Source organism: Rhinopithecus roxellana, chromosome 3 (assembly GCF_007565055.1).
Source record: "Rhinopithecus roxellana isolate Shanxi Qingling chromosome 3, ASM756505v1, whole genome shotgun sequence".
Taxonomy (NCBI): Eukaryota; Metazoa; Chordata; class Mammalia; order Primates; family Cercopithecidae; genus Rhinopithecus; species Rhinopithecus roxellana.
In genome coordinates, this window is record NC_044551.1 from 12890473 (window position 1) to 12911288 (window position 20816).

Consider the following 20816-nt stretch of genomic DNA (forward strand, 5'->3'; position numbering starts at 1 on the left):
TTAAATAAACAGCATTTTGGGTGTAACAGAGTATATATTAAAACCACATTTTTCATTTCTTTATGAAATGCTCCTCTCTGAGTATTATTTCAAGAGTAATTCTTATAAAGATGTCCACACAAGTGAGAAAACACGTTCATGGTGCCTGATTCTGAAGAATCATTAAGAAAATCCATGGACATTTATTTTCATTCATTTCTACTAAAGTTCATTATGCTTGAAAAAGAAAAGTAGCTTTTAATACTGTGTGCATACAACCACAGCTCCTTTTTTTTTTTTTTTTTTTTTTTTTTTTTTTTTTTTTTACCAAATGCCATACACTGCAACAATAAAAAGGACATGAGGAGATATATACTGCTTTATAAGATCTAATATATTTTCCTCTATTGAGGCATCGTATTACTATGACCATGTTTCATATAATTCAATTTTTTTAAGACAGAAAGTCTCAGTTCAATTATGCCTATGTGAAAAATGTAATTTTAAATGAAATTTTAAAATAATTATAATTCATGCACATGTTAATCATTACAGCTAAATGGTAATCAGAATGTATAAATGCTTATCATTTTTATTACAAACGTTTTGTAGAAAATACAGGTAGTAACAAGGTAGACTAATAATCCATGCAGGATAACTTATTTTCTGAAAGTAAAAACACCAACTCATTTTATCATTCTGTTATTCTGATAACTAACAAAGGTTTCCCTGTCAAACAAAATCTTTAGGTTTAAAAAACATTAAAGTGAGACATAAACTTCCAAGAAATTCTAAGCCATTTCATTCCCTTCAACTGTGTTAGATATTTTGGTTAAAATGTAATAATATCTGTATCAGTTTCCTGTGGCTGTGACAAGTAATTACCATAAATGTAGTGGCTTAAAGCAACAGAAACTTATCCTGTCACAGTTTTGGAGGTCAGAATTCTGAAATCAATTAAAGACTGAGCTGAAATCAAGGTGTCACAGTGCTACCATCCCTTCAGAAGGTCTAGGGGAAAATCCATTTCTCACCTCTTCTAGGTTCTCGTGACTGCCATTGTGCCTTACCTTGTGGCCACTTTCAATATTCAAGGCTAACATCGTCAAATTTCTTTCTCCTCCTCTACATTGCCTTTTCTTCTGTGTATTCAAATCTTCTGCATCTCATTTTTAAGAATGCATGTATTTACAATTTGGGCCTATTCAGCTAACATAGGATAATCTCCTTATGTTGAGATCCTTTATTTAATCACAGCTGCAAAGATCCTTTCTTGTCATATAGGTTAACATTCAAAGGTTCTATGAATTAGAACATGGCTGTCTTTGGGAAGTCATTTTTCAACCTACCATAGATCCTGAGGATTAAGCTCTGATTTTTTTTTTTTTTTTTTATCTTGCCCAAATTCCTATCTAAGGGGTCTGGAACGTCATGCCCTACAAGCCATCAATTCTCATCAGATGGGTTTTATTTAACCCTATATATCATGATGTACCTTCCATCCTGACTCAGGCATAACATTAGGAGACAAGGAAGAAAATCAAAAGATTTTACCCCAAAACATGTTTCTTTGCCATATCTTGAAATGTCCCTGCAAAGCTGTCCTTCCTGGTGACAAATTTGCATCTGTAAAGAATTTCTATTAACATAGGTAGATCTTTTTCTTCCAGGTCTTCCCAGTGCTAAGGAGTTTAACTAAAAGTCCAGCACTTTTTAAAGATCTGAATAGGAAGCATTTGTCATCTATTGTCTCTAAGGGCAGCCAATATAAGATCTCAAAAAGAACCTTGGTCTCCACAATATTTGATCTTAACTTGAACATTTGCTTTCTATGGATCCCAGACAAACTTTACACAAACTCAATCATCAATCAGAAAATGTTTAAATTTACCTATAGCCTGGAAACCACCACCTCCCACCCCAAAGCTTTGAGTTGTGCCACCTTTCTGGACCAAACCCATGTATTTCTTAAATGTATTTGATTGATGTCTTATACCTCCCTAAAATGTATAAAACCAAGCTGTGCCTCGACCATCTTGGGCACATGTTCTTAGGACTTCCTGAGGGCTGTGTCATGGGCCATGGGCACTCACATTTGGCTCAGAATAAACCTCTTCAAATATTTTACAAATATTTTCATTGACAACCAACTTATAGATCTACTTCCCATCCCCTTCCATATGGGAGAAAAAAAAAATATTCTAATAAAACCACTTCCTCATGACTCTATCTCACTACAAGACAGTGTGTATGGCTAAGGTAGCAGAAATATACACACACAATGAAAGGGTGTTTTAAAATATTGTTTAAGACAATCTAGGACAGGCATACAATTAACTTGTTTAGAAAGACAGATGTTACTTAATAATGAAACTCTAGTAACTCTTTCTTTCCCTTCAGACTAGGACTACTGATAACCTGCAATTATGTGTGACAAGCTGAACAAAACCACAGAACCAGAGTGTCAGACTATGGCTACATAATTTTTAGAAAGATCTTAATTAAGCAAATCTCATAAAAGTTTTTAAAGGAAATATTTTCTAAAGCCAAAAGTCAGCTACATTCATAAATTATGATCACTGGTACAGTACACCTTTTCGGTGGCATCAACTTTCAGGGGAACTTGACAGGAAGAAAAAATAAATCTCGGCCGGGTGCGGTGGCTCACACCTGTAATCCCAGCACTTTGGGAGGCTGAGGAGGGTGGATCACGAGGTCAGGAGATGGAGACCATCCTGGCAAACATGGCGAAAGCCCGTCTCTACTAAAATCACACACACACACACAAAATTAGCTGGACATGGTGGGGGGCGCCTGTAGTCCCAGCTTCTCGGGAGGCTGAGGCAGGAGAATGGCATGAACCCGGGAGGTGGGGGAGCTTGCAGTGAGCGGAGATCGCGCCACTACACTCCAGCCTGGGCCACAGAGCGAGACTCCGTCTCAAAAATAAAAAATAAAAATAAAAATAAAAAATCTCAAGCTACTAGCAATAAAGTCAGAGGAGTGGGAACTGATGGTACAGGAAATCTTTACAGAAAAATAAAGATATGAATGGCTTCCATAAGGCTTGAATTCCCATTGCTGTTAAGGAAATTCAGGCCTCTTGGTTTGCTTGAAAGAAGGAACTAAGAATGAGCTGCTTACATGCAACTGGTTTGTAGAAGGAGTAGTCCCATTACGGAATGGGAATTAGAATAAAAAGAAACAAACACAAAAATCTTCTGTCCACCAGTATTGGGAACCTTCACAGATACCAGCTGTTCAAGCGGGGCCGTAGATAGAAAGAGGTTAACCTTGAGAAGCAGAGGGCGAGCTTGAGCCCGAAGTGTGTAAAGTCCAGATTTGCCCAAATATATACTATGGTGGCTGCAACCCAGAGTAGTAATAGGAAGCATGGTATAGCACTGGAGAATCAGTAGGACCTTAGCAGAGCAAGTACCAAAATGTCTTGAAGAGATTCTTTCACAACATAAGACCCTAGATTCCATAGTAAGGAAAAAAAATGTGATAGAACACAATACACCATCAATGAAACTCAGTGGAGCGATAAAGAAAAAATGTATTTCTTAAGAACTAATAATAATAGAATAATCTGTAATAGACACATAATACGTATTTAAAGCCTTCAGAGAAAACGGAAGGAATATAAACTATAAGAAGAGCATGTCAAACACATAACAAACAAATCTGACCAAAAATGCTTTCTCTCTATATATTGCTCTAGAGGTAGTCTTATGGGCCACCCATAGCTAATTCTATACTCATTTGAAAGAACAAAACCCAAGGAGTTCACAGACTTTGCTGGAAAGATAAAATTACCCTATCAGATATAAAAAATTCTTGTTTTTTTTTTTTTTTTTTTTTGAGACGGAGTCTCGCTCTGTCACCCAGGCTGGAGTGCTGTGGCCTGATCTCAGCTCACTGCAAGCTCCGCCTCCCGGGTTCACGCCATTCTCCTGCCTCAGCCTCCCAGGTAGCTGGGACTACAGGGGCCGCCACCTCGCCCGGCTAGTTTTTTGTATTTTTTTAGTAGAGACGGGGTTTCACCGTATTAGCCAGGATGGTCTCGATCTCCTGACCTCATGATCCGCCCGTCTCGGCCTCCCAAAGTGCTGGGATTACAGGCTTGAGCCACCGCGCCCGGCCAAAAAATTCTTATAAAAATACGGAAAAAAGTTTATGTTATTGGCACAGAGTCTAAATGATAAATATAAATATGTAGCAATGTTCCATTTAAATCAGTGGGAAAAGAACAGACTGTTAAATAAGTGGAATAGGAAAAATTCACCATGCAGATGCACAAAACCATGCAGATGCACAAATCCTTAGGCTGTCACAGGGATTGGTTCCAGGACCCTCACAGATATCAAGAGCTACAGATGCTCAAGATCTTTATGTAAAAAGGAGTATTATTTGCATATAACCTATGCACATCTCCTGTATACTTTAAATCATCTCTAGATTACTTATAACAATTGTTGGCCGGGCACGGTGGCTCAAGCCTGTAATCCCAGCACTTTGGGAGGCCGAGACGGGCGGATCACGAGGTCAGGAGTTCGAGACCATCCTGGCTAACACGGTGAAACCCCGTCTCTACTAAAAAATACAAAAAGCTAGCCGGGCAAGGTGGCTGGCGCCTGTAGTCCCAGCTACTTGGGAGGCTGAGGCAGGAGAATGGCGTAAACCCGGGAGGTGGAGCTTGCAGTAAGCTGAGATCCGGCCACTGCACTCCAGTCCGGGTGACAGAGCGAGACTCTGTCTCAAAAAAAAAAAAAAAAAAAACAATTGCTATGTCATACTGATATTAATTTATATCATTTTTCATTGTTACAATTATTTTTCTAACTATGTTCAATCTATGTTTGGTTGAATACCAAAACATAGGCTCCACAAATACATAGGACTGGTTATAGATTTCTTTAATCATCTCATACATAAAAATAACTTTCAGATGTGAAGAAGAAACAGTTTAAAAGTCAAGGACATATATAATTTCTTTTTTTTTTTTTTTTTCTGAGATGGAGTTTTGCTCTTGTCGCCTAGACTGGAGTGCAAGGGCATGGTCTCGGCTCACTGCAACCTCCACCTCCTGGGTTCAAGCAATTCTCCTGCCTCAGCCTCCTGAGTAGCTGGGATTACAGACATCCACCACCATTCTCAGCTAATTTTTGTATTTTTAGAACAGACAGGATTTCACCATGTTGGCCCGGCTGGTCTTGAATTCTTGACCTCAGGTTATCTGCCCACCTCGGCCTCCCAAAGTTCTGGGATTACAGGCATGAGCCGCCATGTCCGGCCAACATACATAATTTTTATGAAATAGGAAAAGCTTTCTTTAAACAAATACCAAAAGCACAAAATTTGAATTAAAATTAAAATCATATATTCAAAATTAAACTTGCAAAGAAAAGCTATGTCATTGACTACGAGAAAATATTTCTAATCATGGAACAGAATTTAGTGCAAAGATTATATTAAGAATGTCAACAATCAATAAAGTATTGAATTTGGAAATCTATAAATGGAATATTTACAAAAAGAATAAAAAACAGGACTTCTAAAAAGCAAGTAAAAATGATTCCACAGCTATTATCAGAGAAATCCAAAATAAGAACAATAATAACACATAATTTCTCACTGAATTAGTTGGCAAAAAAGAGAATAAAGATAATGTCTGAAATTATCAATAATTGGCAAGGATGTGGAGTGATGGAAGCTCTCACTCATATCCTGGGTTGGAAATCCACATGGACACAATTGCTTTGAAAAACCATTTGGAATATCTACTAAAAGTGAAATGCAGGTAACCTGGACCCCAGGAATTCTGCTCCTGTATGTATGTCTAAACAAAGTCTTGCCTGTGTGTATAAGATGTTAACTATAGCTTTGCTCAAATTCCTAAAACATTGGCATTTTTGAAAAGCATTTTATTTATGACAAACAAAAAATAACTAATTGCTTACATAATTATTTCAACTATTGAATTCATGAAAATGGTCTTATAACTCATTGGGAAATATTTGTAACTATGATGTGTGTGTGTGTGTGTGTGTGCATGTGTGTGTACATTCAATTATATATATATATGGGGTCTGTGTGTGTTTGTTGAGCATGTGTGATGTTAGAAAAGGTAGTTCAAGGTTTGCTTTATTATATCATAGCTACAATTAAGAATATCAAACCTAACACCCAAGGGGAATAATCACAAAATCATGTCAGTATTACTAAGATGAGTTATAGTTACATAAGTATTAGAAAATACAGTGAGCCAGAGTCATGAACTTTAATAAAGCACAACATGAGGGCAAGAAAAGGCTATATTAAGTGAAAGCTGTTAGCTTACAAAGTGATAAGAGTAGAGATTCATTTTATCAGTAGAGAGGATATATTAAAGAATTAGATACACTTTGTGTTCTTCTACCTGGTTCTGGTATAAAGATAAATCCTCTCATAATTAACTAAGCTGCTTCACTGTGGGGTGGTGGTAAAGAAGTACAGTAATGAAAATAAATGACACCAGAAAAATGTAAGCTGAGAGACATGTCAAAAAAATCAGGTGGTAGTTGTGCTTCAACAAGACCCAGGGCACTAGTTCACAATAAGTACAGTCTGCAAGAGCACAATTCATGAGGCCATTTCAGCTAACCTAAGACAACGCAGGACTAATATCAGCTGAGGACACGTGGTTATCAAAAGTGGATAACAGAATTCCTTGCAAGAAGCTGCAACTTGGGCATAGACATACATTTGTTTCCAATGCCCCTACCATAATGAAAAGAATTTGAAAAAGAGGTAAAGTCTATATTAATGCAGGAAAGTAAGGAAAGGAATCAGAGAAATTGTTGCTAAATGTGTGAGATGTCACCAATATCAAAAATAATCCCTGCCAGGTGTGGTGGCTCACGCCTGTAATCCCAACACTTCGGGAGGCCGAGTCGGGCAGATCATCTGAGGTCGGGAGTTCAGGACCAGCCTGGTCAATATGGCAAAACTCCCCAAAATACAAAAATTAGCTAGGCATGGTGGCAGGTGCCTGTAACCCAGGAGGGTTGAACCCAGGAGGTGGAGGTTGCAGTGAGCCGAGATCCCACCACTGCAGTCCAGCCTGGACAACAGAGCGAGACTCTGCCTAAAAAGATAATAATAATAATCCCGAGATCTTTGTAATAATTTTCTTTTAAAAACACAATGTTATAAAATAAAATAGGTAGAATAATCCCAGTAAAATCCCACTGATATCTCTTGAAATTAGAAGACCGAGGAACTGAAGTGCATCTGTGGCACATGGCACTTAGAATTCCTTCAAAGGCAAAAGCAATCACAGTGTGAGGTCCAGCACCATGAACAAATAAACTAAATGGGATAGTTTGCTCTATCCTAAGTTTTCTCCTGATACTGCAGAGCATTACTATACTAGAAAAGGAATTCCAACAACACAGAAAGCCAGGTGTGGAAAGTTACAACAGGTGCAGCAAAAAAAAGAAAGAAAAAAAGAAAAAAAAAATGTATTGACAGCTTTTCTCCTGCAAGCACTTTCCAGGCCCTTAGTGTCTCCCAGCTTTCATGAAAAGAGCAATCATACTCACCAGCTTTCTAACTTCAGATTCTAGAGCATCTGAGTATCTTCTACGTATCAAAGAAAGTTATACAGACCTTTGCAATGTCTATTAGACTTTGTTTGCTCTCTCTGTATTCAAAATACCATGGGAGTCCTTGGCTAAAATTTGCGATACAGAAGGATGTTATAGAGTACTTAGAAAGCACAACACAGGCTGGGCGTGGTGGCTCACGTCTGTAATCCCAGCACTTTGGGAGACAGAGGCGGGTGAATCACGAGGTCAGGAGTTCGAGACCAGTCTAGCCAAAACGATGAAACCCCATCTCTACTAAAAATGTAAAACAATTAGCTGTTCACGGTGGTGGGTGCCTGTAATCCCAGCTACTCAGGAGGTTGAGGTAAGAGAATCGCTTGAACCCAGGAGGCAAAGGTTGCAGTGAGCTTAGATTGTGTGACTGCACTTCAGCCCGGGCCACAGTGTGAGACTTCGCGTCAGGGAAAAAAAAAAAAAAAAATGCACAACACATGACAAAAAATGATGTTTGAAAGAAAGTAGATATATTTTTGAGTAATTATAAGTGTAATACAATTATTTTTATAATTGTAATTATAATTATAGTTTTTATAATAAAATGATAGCATATTATTACTAATTAGTAATTTCTCATGGAAAAATTAGAGACTATAGGTCAAGTGAAATAAAATATGAGCGATAACTTGTTAAAACACAGAGTAAGATAAAAATATGTCTGCCTGAAGTAGGTCAATTGACAGTATCATAACCTTTAAAATCACACTGAAGATTCCAAATAAAATAGATAATTAGAAAAGTCACCAAAGTACGTGAACATATGAATTGAAAAAAATACACAGAAGCACAGAAACATATTTTTAAGTGAATGGTTGAATATGAAAGAAAGTAAAAGAGATGTTCCAAAATGTGCAGCAAAGCTGAAAGACAAGCACAGAGAGGAGAGTGCTATAGACAGTGACTCATTTAGCATCTATGAAGCTGGCACAGGTTGATGGTGGATTGGAGAAACCCAGAAACAACCAGATACCAGGAAGCCTATACACTTAAAAAAAAAAAGAAAAGTATCCCCTAAATTAGAAAACAAGTAAACTCTACAAACTATTGCTTGTAGAGAATTTTGTTAAAGAAAAACATTTGTTCTGAGGATGTATGGCCTGGCAGGCTCTTATCTGAGTTTGAGAATTTAATTTACATCATTTGTTTGGTTCAAAATCAATCCTTACATCAGGATTTGAATTTAAAGTGAATTGGGTGTGCAGTGCCTTCCAGATGAACATAATCATCCCTTTAGAAAATAACTCACAACTCATACCACAAAGATATTTTAAAGGTTGAGTCTTAAATCACAAAACACAAAGGATATCTGATATAGTTTACAAAGATAACAAGAAATAACAAAGACATTAAAAAGGAAGAACCCTACCCAACATCATTTAGAGATGTGATCACGTTTTACTTTAAAAGTTCAAAGGATCATCTACCAAAGATATGCAATTAATAAGAGATTTTAGCAAAATTTCTGAACAATGTTTAAATAATTGCATTTTAATAGACTTGCAACAGGAGATAAAAGTATAATTTTAAAATCACTTACCTTATCAATATTCATGATATGTATGAATAATTAAGTTTAAGAAAAAGATATAATACTTTTAGTGATGCAATTGTAAAACTTGATTGATAACTATTAAATAGAGACTAAATAAGTGGGAAGACATATCCTGTCATTGAATCAGATTTAAGTATATATCAATTCAAAGAATTCCAGGTAAAAGGAGTTCAGATTTTTTCCCCCATGGAACTTGTAAAGCTGATAATGAATGTCATGAAAGAATAAAGGATTAGAATAGCTAAGACATTAATAATGAATAAGTATAAGGGAGATGGTATTGTCCTGCTCAATAATAAACCAAAGTATATTAATTAAAACAGTGAGACATGAACTATAAGAAATATTGATCAATGAATATGACATTTTAAGTTCTACATAAATACATAATTCTACATAGTTGACATTTTTAATTCTTCATAATGCTTAAGTATTTCCCATTACTAATACTTATTTAGAAACAGAAGAGAGAGCCTTGAAACACACACATACACAAACTCACACATGAAAACCTAATATACAGCAAAGCTGATGTGAAAAATAATGGGGAACCATAGACTATTCGATATGTAGTAATGAGAAATTTGATGATCTCTAATTAAAAATTTTTATATCCCTCTATATATGTATATCACTCTATATACAAAAATCAATTCTATGTAGACTAAGCAATTAAATGTGAAAGACCAAAGTGTAAGCCTTTTGATACAAAATATAGTAAAATATTTTTATTAACTTGGAGTAGAAAATGTTAGAAAAGTACTAAAAAATTCTACCCACACAAAGACAGGCATATAAATTTCTACACAACAATTGCAAACTTCATAGGACAAATAATAATTATTATCCAGATCATATGAAGCAATTGTACAATTAGAAAAAGACAATCTTATAAAAATGGTTGAAACTCATTAAACTGTTATCTAAAAAATAATATACACATGACTTAAACCCCATTTAATGATGCCCAAACATATTAGTAAAGAAAGCAATTCACTATGTCATAAAATTAAGGACATAGTGAGATACTATAAACGTAAACTAAGATGTCAAGATAAAATGTCACAAATGGCCAATGTTGAGAATGTGGCAAACAACTGAATATTCATATAATACTGACAAAAACATAAATTGGTCCAGCCCTCCTATACAAATAATTGGTCACTATTCTGAAAACATGAACAGGTGCATATCACATAATCCTAAACTCTATTTTAGACACAAATAATTGGACAAAAATAATAATAAAATACAGGAAATATGTATAAATAATTCTAATTACAGATTTTAAAAATGGAATATAAATACCATTTATAATTTCTGGAAGGAAAAAAATGGCTCTATTAAACCACGAAAATCCAAGGAGTGGTAAAATAAAATTATGAAAACATAAGGTTTTTATTTTTCATTTTTATTAAGAAGTTCATTGTTATACTCTAATTCTTGATATTGGCAGTTGTAAACCTCTACATTTGTAACAATAAACATATAACATAATATTAATAAAAGTGGCTGGGTGCAGTGGGTCACACCTGTAATCCCAGCATTTTAGGAGTCTGAGGTGGGTGGATTGCTTGTGTCCAAGAGTTTGATACCAGGCTGGGCAACATGCTGAAAGCTTGTCTCCACAAAAAGTACAAAAATTAGCAGGGCGTGGTGGTGCATGCCAGTAGCCCCAGCTACTAAGGAGACTGAAGTGGGAGGATGACTTGCGCACTGGAGGTTGAGGCTTCAGTGAGCCATGATGGTGCCACTGCACTCTAGCCTTAGGGACAGAGTGAGACCTTGGTTCAAAATAAAAATTATAAGTAAAATTCTGGCATATTCATTATATCAACTAGAAAAAAAGGTAAAAAAAAAAAAAACTATATTAATACAGAAATGAAAAGAAACATTGCAGAGGTGTTAAAAAATAAATGGACAAAAAATACTAGATGAAAGAAGTTTAGATGCAAAAAACAATGCAATACATTAATCAGATTACTGAAAGCTAATTTATGGTGTTTTCATTATTTAATTACATTTTCTTTTTAGAATTTTAAAAAATAGCTATAGTAAGGTTATATATCAGTAAGAGAATATAATATACATTTTAAAAACAGACCTTTAGATCTAAACACAGATCAGTAGAGGAAAGATAAAACCACTAATTATAAAATAACGTTAAAGTATTTTACAGTTTAAAATAAGATATATTTAGCATTTTGGAAATGTTTATTTTAAAATGCTTGAAAATTAGAGTTGGCTTTTAAAATTCTACATAATGTTTAAGTATTTTCCATTATCAGTACTTATTTAATTAATATTATTTTTGAAATTTTGCCTTCTGCCACTATAAAATTTAGTTGTTTAAAAAATCTCTAGAATTTAAATTCTTCACTTTTAGGTTTATCACTCTGGTAACAAAGTTACAACATGTTTACCTGAAAATATCGAAGTTCAAAGGGAATTTTAAGAAACATTTCCAAAGCTAAGTGAATATTATCAACTGCAAAATTAGTTAAACTTTGCTAAAGTAAATGATTGATAGCCTCCATATGTGGAAGAAAACCACGCTATTAAAATGAAAACCTTTCTTTTAAACTACAAAGTTAACCACAGGATGTATAAAGTTAAATTCTATTACTGATAGTTAATCTATGCTTTAAGTATTATGTATGAAGAAACTTGTTGAAACTAGAAGTTTTCTTTTTGTATTTTTTTTTCTAATAGCTGACACTAAAAATCTAAGACATATGCATTCTAATATTTCATTTTAAAAACAAAGATCTATACTTTCTATGTTGACTACTCTTGGCTCTCAAAATCTTAAATGTTCTAAAATCAATATAAGTCTATTTATTCAGATTGTTACTTGGCATTTATATCTCAGGTTCACATATTTCTCCTGTTTATTTCTACTTATTTATGGAGCTTTGTCTTTAAAAGTGCATATAATTAGTATCATATAGTAATATTTATTGAATTGAAAGGCACAACATCATCTCTCTGGTTCTACCATCTTATTTGACAAAAGACAAAAAGGCCAAAAAAGAAAGAATAGTTTCATATTTTATGAAATAATAGGTTCATACTTTTTGTTGCTTTTATGATTTATTTGCACTATTATTCAATTATTCATTCAGCAAACTATGCAGTACAAAGTAGACATCAAATAGGAAAATAGAATTTCTGTCCTGATGAAATGCAAGAATTCTAAGGTAAAATTGATGCACAGGCAAATGTTAGAAATACAATATTACAAGTCCACATAATGCAAGTTCCATAGAGACACAAGATATAAGATATATACATATATATTATATAAGATATGCATATGATATAGAATATGTATCATCTATATGATATACATCTTGATATAAGATATATATCATCTATCATACATATGATACATATATTTCTCCTATTAGATATAGTTAATTTATAGAAATTAACTATAATTAGATATATTCTATTAATTTCTATAAATTAACTATATCTAATTATAGTTAACTATCTTATTAGATATAGTTAATTTCTACATTATCTATGACACAGCAAAGGAACTTTATATAAGTTATTATGTATAATAACACATTATAACATATAGTAATATATATATAACACGATTATATATAAGATATATATATCTCTCTCTTATTGGTTCTGTTTCTCTGGAGAACCCTGACTAATACATTAACTCAATATAAAGCATCAACATCTGCTGCCAAAAATTGCAGAGGACATCAGACTACAGAATTTTTTAGTTTAAGTTTATTTATTTATTTTTAATCCAGCCATGGTTCCACAGTACAATAATTAGTTACTTCCTTGTCTCTTCATATTTTACTAGGATCTAGGCAAACATATATATTTTTTCCTTTCCAACAATCAAGCATCTGGGTCCTGGAGGAGAAAATATCTCACATATTAATACATTAATGGATTATAAATGCCTAGCTTCCAACCTCAACTGGGCCTTCATGTTTCTCAGCAACATTTTCATGTTACTTTCATTAATTTTCCTGGTTCTTCCCTACAGCAGCTTTTTATAGGGTTACCTTTAGAGTGTACAAGGATAAGACAGGTACTTTTGTTGGGTCCCTGTCTGTGTAAGCAAATTGATTAAATCTGTACTACACAATCCATGGACTCATCTGAGTTATAGTGATTTATTGATGAAGATCACAAATATAAGTAGACAAGGGGAATTAATGTGTTTGTTTATTGCCCAAACATCACATGTGAAGGTCCATAACAGAATCCAAGCACCATCTCTTCATCATTTACTGTCAAATGTCTCATTCTGAATAATTTTATGTGTTTCTCCACAAGAAAAAGGTAGCAGAAGTATTACAATGGCTCTTTGGCGCCTGTTGTATTGAACAATATAGTTATTCTTGCCACTTCCCTAATGTCACTTCTATAATGAAGTTTATATCATTACTCATCCATTGTGGTTTCCATGAATATTGGCTTTCAGTGACTCTCTCAAAGCTTGGATCTACTCTTTGATAATGATAACCACAAATGCAATTATTTCTCAAGTTAGGTCAAAAAATGAGAAAGATTATTGTTTTGTTCTGGACATGTAAAATTTACTGTTTGAAGTATTATGGCATAAATGTTGAAAGGTATATCTTTCAACCATGCCTTTTCTTTTGTGAATTAGACCATAAGCCTTGAATTCTTAGCATGTAATCTTTCACAATATTGACCTTATCTCTGACTTCTACACCCTGCCACCAAGTAAAACAACGGTCAAAGACAATGGCATGGGGCAAAAAGAGCAGTTTCACTGACGAAAGGAATGCCTTTGGTAAACACAGCTTAAAACTATGCTGTAGGTAGTGTGTATCACTACACTGATTGGAAACAAGAGAGAAAGTAGAGGAATCGGTAGGGCCCATTGGTATTACTGTGCAATGGTCTTCAGAAGCTCTTGGGAGATAGGCTTAGTCATCCCTGAAGGACTGTCTGACCTGAGACCTGGACACCCCTACCACGGGGTGACCTCCTGGTACCAGCGTACAGGGGAATACCCACACCAAAGTGGCATTGCCGGTGCCAGCTCATCCATGCCACCAGAGGAACACAGATTTTGGGGTAGATTATTTTGGCAACTAGGACACATGTAAGACTAGACTGGGGTGCCCTGTCCTCAGGTACTGTGAGTCTTAGTTTGTCCCAAGCACTGGACAGTATCCAAGAGGCATAGGACTAAGAGCAAAGGACTCCCTTGCCTAAGACTGAGGGCTGTACTACTTGATTTAATCTATTTATGCTTTTTAAAAATATCTCTAGCTTCTTCACCACCATTTTTATTGTCTACAGGCCATGTCAATTTTTACTTTAGTGTCAACATTGAAGATATAAAGTAAAATTCCCTCACCATGTTCAACTTGCCAACATTCAACTCCAATTTCAGACATCTCCGTATCCATACTCATTTTTAATTACCTCCATCAAATTATGGTAGTTGGGAACTTTGGTGTTAGAATGATAGAGTGCTTCAAATTACAATATCTAATGTTAACACAGAATTGCTGAACGATACTGTCCAGATCCACAGTATTTTACTGTATAGCTCAAACATTATTTCTTTATTTGTAAAATACATATATTATGTAGTTCATGTAGTTGTGGTGAGGTTTAAATACAATGTAATAATGTTTGTAAATTACAGTGCCTGGAACATAGAGCACCCTGTGTATACTATAGAGGTAGCATGTTCGTTCTTATAAAATGATAGACATGCCTTTTTTCTCTCGGGTTTAAGAGATATAAAAATGTTTCTCTGTTAAAATTTACTCTATGATGAGAAAAAGCTATAACCAAAGGAAAGCAAATTACATTTTATATATGAGATTGTGGAGCAGAAACAAGGGCTTGTCCACAGATAAAAAGAAAACACACTAAAGCAATTTCTTGAGTGAGGAAGAAAAGTTAACTGCCCTAGCCAGCACCAGCTTAATAGACAACAAAAGCTACAATGTGAATAGTGATTTTTTTAATTTTTCACTTCATGATATAAAAATTTATTTTTATTTACCTATTCAAAATTTACATGAATATGATGGAAGCTTGACATTTATATAAGATAGGGATTCATATAGTTGCATAATATATAATTACACAGATGAACAAGTATAGATAAATATGCATGCAACATTTTTTGATAGAAATTTTTAGTTTTCATTATACATAAGAACATCCATTATAAGGAATCCAGGAAATAAGTTAGATTTAACTAACCTAAAGAACACTTATGGAGATGCCCTTAAAAACAATTCATTTTGCAGGGCATGGATACTTGTGTGAATAATACGGTCATGGAGTCTTACTTATCCAACCTGGCTTAAAATACAGAAAAAAATAGGTAATCACATTTATTGGAGCATGAGAAAGAGTCTGTGTATAAAGGTGTGGAGGAGCTCAGCACATTAAGTCTGTAGCTAATGACATCAACTAAGGTGTAAGGAAAGTATCACTCTTCAGTGATCATTATATGAAGCAAACAGGACTTATTAGTTGGTGTTTTAGAAATGCAATATAGTTATTTGTCTATAACTACAAGTGTGACTAATATATATATTATATATATATAACATAATGAAATATCTGACAAGGAGACGTGAACTATGTCAAAAGGATCATACTTTGTTTAGTTACACGTAAGTATATTGCACGTGGTTTCGGTTAGTTATTTATTATGTATCCTCTTAGATGTTTTTCGCTCCAAGCAATCAAGCTTGCCTTCCTTCTTTTTTTTTTTTTTTTTTTTTTTCTCAGCAAAGCGTGTTGTTTAACTGAGAGTCCTGTATCATGGCAGGAGGTAGAAGGAGAGGAGATGGTGTATTTCATATCTTTCACATGTTTCTGGTAATATAGAGCTCATTAAAAGGAAAGATCTCTATAGAAAGTGTTTTGTATATTATCAGTTGAAATTCTGAACTTTATGTTTGTAACTTAATGGGCAATTTGATAGGGTAAGCATAATCCTTAATAGAAATTAATATTTTATTTTATTAATATTTAATGGCATTTTATCTTAGTAATATATATGAATTGCATTTTTTAACTCATCTATTTTGTCAGTCTCATGGTAGTTCTGAAGTTCGTGTATATAATGTTTAACAGTTTATTCTTTGAATGTGATAAGTAAAAGGAAATAGAAAATATATTAAAATTATGCAACTTATATTTATAGTTAGGTCCTTAGTAAAAAGTATAGAAAGGACATGTAATATTTTCCCTGAATCAACTTCCAGTTAAGTAAAAAACCTAATCTATGCATTTTGTACCATGCTAAAAAGTAATGGAGATTTCTCATGAATAAATACAAATGTTAACTGTTAGAATGGTAAGCTATTACATTTAGGTACTATAGCAATGTTTCTTTATTAGCTAAAACAAAGATAAGCCAGCTTTTCTGTAAGGAGTCAGACAATAAATATTTTAGGCTTAGCAAACCACATGGTCTCTGTTGCAACTCTTGTGGTGTGAAAGCAGCCATATTTGCCAGTACTTAAATGAATGAATGTGGATGTGTTCCAGTGAAACATTATCTACAAAAAGAGATGGCTAGCCAGATTGGACCAGCAGCCTATAGATCTCTGATTCCCAAGTTAAAGCGAACTTGATACTTCCAAGTAGAGTTTCCTATCTTATATATGACTCATTTTTAAGATGTCTAAGCCCACAGTTCTCAACCAAATTAGAAAGAAGTTGTTGAGAAGAACTTAATATTTATAGTCCAACATTGCCTATAAGTCACAACTAGCAATAATTAATGTGGTATGTCAATAGGTACATCAGGAAAGTGTTATATTTCTGATTATTTTTCATATCAACAGCCTTACACACGAATTATTGTTTTTCAGTTATGATAAGACATAGTCATCATATGAAGATGACTATTACATAAGCTAAAATTAGATTAGGTAAACTATAGTTAGTATGGTATTAATACACATATTACCTTAGCCCTAATGAAATAACCACACAAGAATAGAAGTATGGATTAGGAACCAAAAGCTCAGCATGAACATATAAACTGACCAAGTTCCCAGTAATAGTGAATTAAATTGGAGCATCAAATATCTAATTTTAAATTTGACTCCAAAGCCCATGCTCTATTCTAACATACTACTCAAGTGTGTACATTGTCTCCTACTGCTCTGGTATATTTAAGTGCTGCTTGGGAAAATTGTTGTTATTTGCAGCCACTGAAAATTCCACCAAACACTCATAGTCAGATTCTCTGTATTTCATTGTTGCGTCCTCCAAACTGAGATTTTCTCCATACCCTCCTTAGACTCAGCAATGAAGCGTCCTTCTACACACTGAACAAGATCTTACATGAATTCCTATAACTTGATTACTTCTTACTCCAAATAGCTATGAACTGTTTCATTCCTTACTCTGTTTTATTATTTTCTCCAAAATATTACAATCTCTCATCTACTTCACTAAGCCAGTTAATTCAACCTTTGTGAATCTATTTGTTCTCACTACCTCCAGAATCATGCTTCAACTGCGATTTTGTTTCTGTCATTCTGCTAGTTTCTAATCCTCCACCTACAAACATGCATGGGTCTCTTCTAACCTGATCTCACTCTGCTAGTTCCTCAAACTGTTTTCACTTCTTCCCTATTTCTTTCACTGAAAAATTTCTTGAAAAAAGAGTCTATGTCCCTGGACAACTTTGCCATCCACTCAGACATCATACCTCAGGCACCCGAGCTTCTGGCATCATTATTCTGCTGAAACCGACCTCTCAAGTGTTTGCTGCAATTCTGGAAGAATCCCTCCTGGTTGGCCTTAGCACTAGGTATCTGGATCCTAAGTTGGCAATTCATATTGGTAATTCCCCCTCTTGACTTTGAAAACTCTTTCTTAGCTTTTCTTTATCATTTCCCAGAATTCTTTTGTTTTCCATTTTCTTTAAAGAAAGGGGTGGTACTGATTTTACATCATATTTGTACTTTTCTTATACTCCCTTCCATGGGAATCTCATTTACTTTCATATATTCAAATGTTATGCAGATTCTATATCTATATATGCACTATAGGCTCCAGTTTCTTTTCTTTCCATTTTCAACAGACTGTTTGACATCTTTTCCTGAATACACTTCTATCCATTAAAATATAAGTTGGTCTAAAACAAACCCATGCACATCCACTAGAGAATGCATTTTTTACAACTGTCTGAAGCTCACATTTCAAAGTATGTTGAACTACTAATTTCAATTTCCTCCTTAACTTATTTTTGCAAATATCAAATATTCCAGGCTCCACGTATACACCTTATTTATAGTCAGCATAATTTTTCTTATCCTATTGCTGCTGCAGGTCAATCCTTATGGCTCCTCATTTTATTATTGACTTTATTAATATCTTCACTTCTCTCATCACTTAAAAAATTTAAACCAGATAACATTTTTCAGTTGTAGGTTGCCTCATATAATTATCTCTTCTTCAAACATTGTTAAAGCCTTCCCAGACTGTTTAATTATTTCCTTTCTGCCCTGACCTCTCTAGTTGTCTAGCATATGGCCCTAGATTATATATCCAATTTCATTTTCAATACTCTAGGTATCAGACTTAAGTCAGATCTCATCAGATTGACTCTCCAGCTGAGGTGAAAACCACTGTCCAAATTCTCAAATGCGTTTTATTTCCATCTGAAATCGTCTATGCTTCATTCATTTATAATTAGTATTTATTTATTTGAGACAGGGTTTCACTCCATTACCCAGGTTCGAGTGCAGTAGCGCCATCATGGCTCACTGCAGCCTTGACCTCCCTGGGCTCAGGTGATCCACACACCCCAGCCTCCTGAGTAGGTAGGACCACAGGTGCACGCCACCATATCTGGCTAATTCTTTGTATTTTTTGTAGAGACAGAGTTGCACCATGTTGTTGCCCAGGCTGGTCTCAAACTCCTGGGTTCAAGCAATCCACCCATCTTCGCTTCCCAAAGTGCTGGGATTATAGGTGTGAGACATTGCACCTGGCCTCATTTATAAGTTCTAGCATTTAAAAATGTTTCCTGTCCTTCAAGATTCATTTCACATTCTAGCTCCCCTTTGACTGCATTTATTTAATTCCCCAGGGGGATATAATCCAATTCCCTCTGGAAACACTAATTTGTGCACCTCTTATAGCAATTATGTGTCTCATTGTCTAATATACCTATACCCTACTATATTTTAAAATGACCAAGGACTGAAACTATACAGTGTACAACTTATAAATGTGTGACATGCATATACTATATAAAACATTTTTTCTTTAGTTGACAGCATAAAGGACAATTTATTTGACTTCATTTTGAACTGTGGGTGTTCAATCACATAGGATACCTGGAAAATGTATCAATGCTGCAGTATCAGTTGGAAGAGACCATGCTACATATATTGTAGCAACACAGGCTTCCATATCAGAGTGGGTTGTGACACTAAGTCATCTTTCTTGCTCACATTGTATGTCCACCCAGTGACACATGTCACATCTCATATTTTATTGACTAAAACACATCACATGACCATGACCAAGTTACACTTGGTAGAATGGGACAGGGGATATTGGTGGATAGTTAAACCATCTACATCAGGAAGCAATGGTATGCCCTTAAGAAGCTGGTTTCTAATTAAATGTGCTAATATATGCTTTCTGGAGAGAGAGAGAGAGAGAGAGAGAGAGAGAAAGAGAGAGAAAGAGAGAGAAAGAGAGAAAGGAATGGAGTGGAATGGAATGGAATGGAATGGATTAAAGATGTCCTAGTATGATGAAGAAAATTTTACAACGCATGTCAATAACTCGAATGTAACTCCCCACACCTAATTTCCAATTTTTCTCTCTTTCTCCCCATCTCTCTCTGGTTTCACCTTTCCTTGCCATAGGCTCCCCCTCAGAGAAGCAACTTCAGGCTCTAACTTGTGGATACTGGGTAGGAAGGAGAAGAAATTGCATGTCATGTAGTCTAAGAGCAGACTGTTCAAAATCTGGTGTTAAAAAAAAAAAAAAAATTACCCAAGGTTTGTGAGCATAACTACAACAGATTCCCTCCAGACGATGAATTCTAGAATGTAGTGAGGATTAACAAATCATGACCTAGATGAGAAGGAAACATATTAGTAGAGGGAAACTTACAGTATTTATTTCTTTGCATGGTTCCTGTCAGAGCTTCAATTCCAGTCTAAGTTTCAGGGAGTTATCTCTACCGGTCTGCCTGCATAAATCTTTCTTTCTCAAAGCCAAAAGAGCCTTTACTCATTTCTTCACTAATATGAAAAATATTTATATAATATATATATATATATATATATATATATATATATATATATATATATTTTTTTTTTTTTTTTTTTTTTTTTTTTTTGAGACGGAGTCTCGCTCTGTCGCCCAGGCTGGAGTGCAGTGGCCAGATCTCAGCTCACTGCAAGCTCCTCCTCCCGGGTTTACGCCATTCTCCTGCCTCAGCCTCCAGAGTAGCTGGGACTACAGGCGCCCGCCACCTCGCCCAGCTAGTTTTTTGTAATTTTCTTTTAGCAGAGATGAGGTTTCACTGTGTTAGCCAAGATGGTTTCGATCTCCTGACCTCGTGATTCGCCCGTCTCGGCCTCCCAAAGTGCTGGGATTACAGGCTTGAG

At 34.9% G+C, this 20816-nt stretch overlaps 1 protein-coding gene across 2 annotated transcripts in view; it reads right to left on the bottom strand.

Moving 5' to 3' along the window:
* Positions 1-20816, bottom strand: part of CDH12 (cadherin 12) — a 1165810-nt gene that overhangs the window by 803945 nt on the left and 341049 nt on the right. The gene's annotated exons all lie outside the window — the stretch shown is intronic.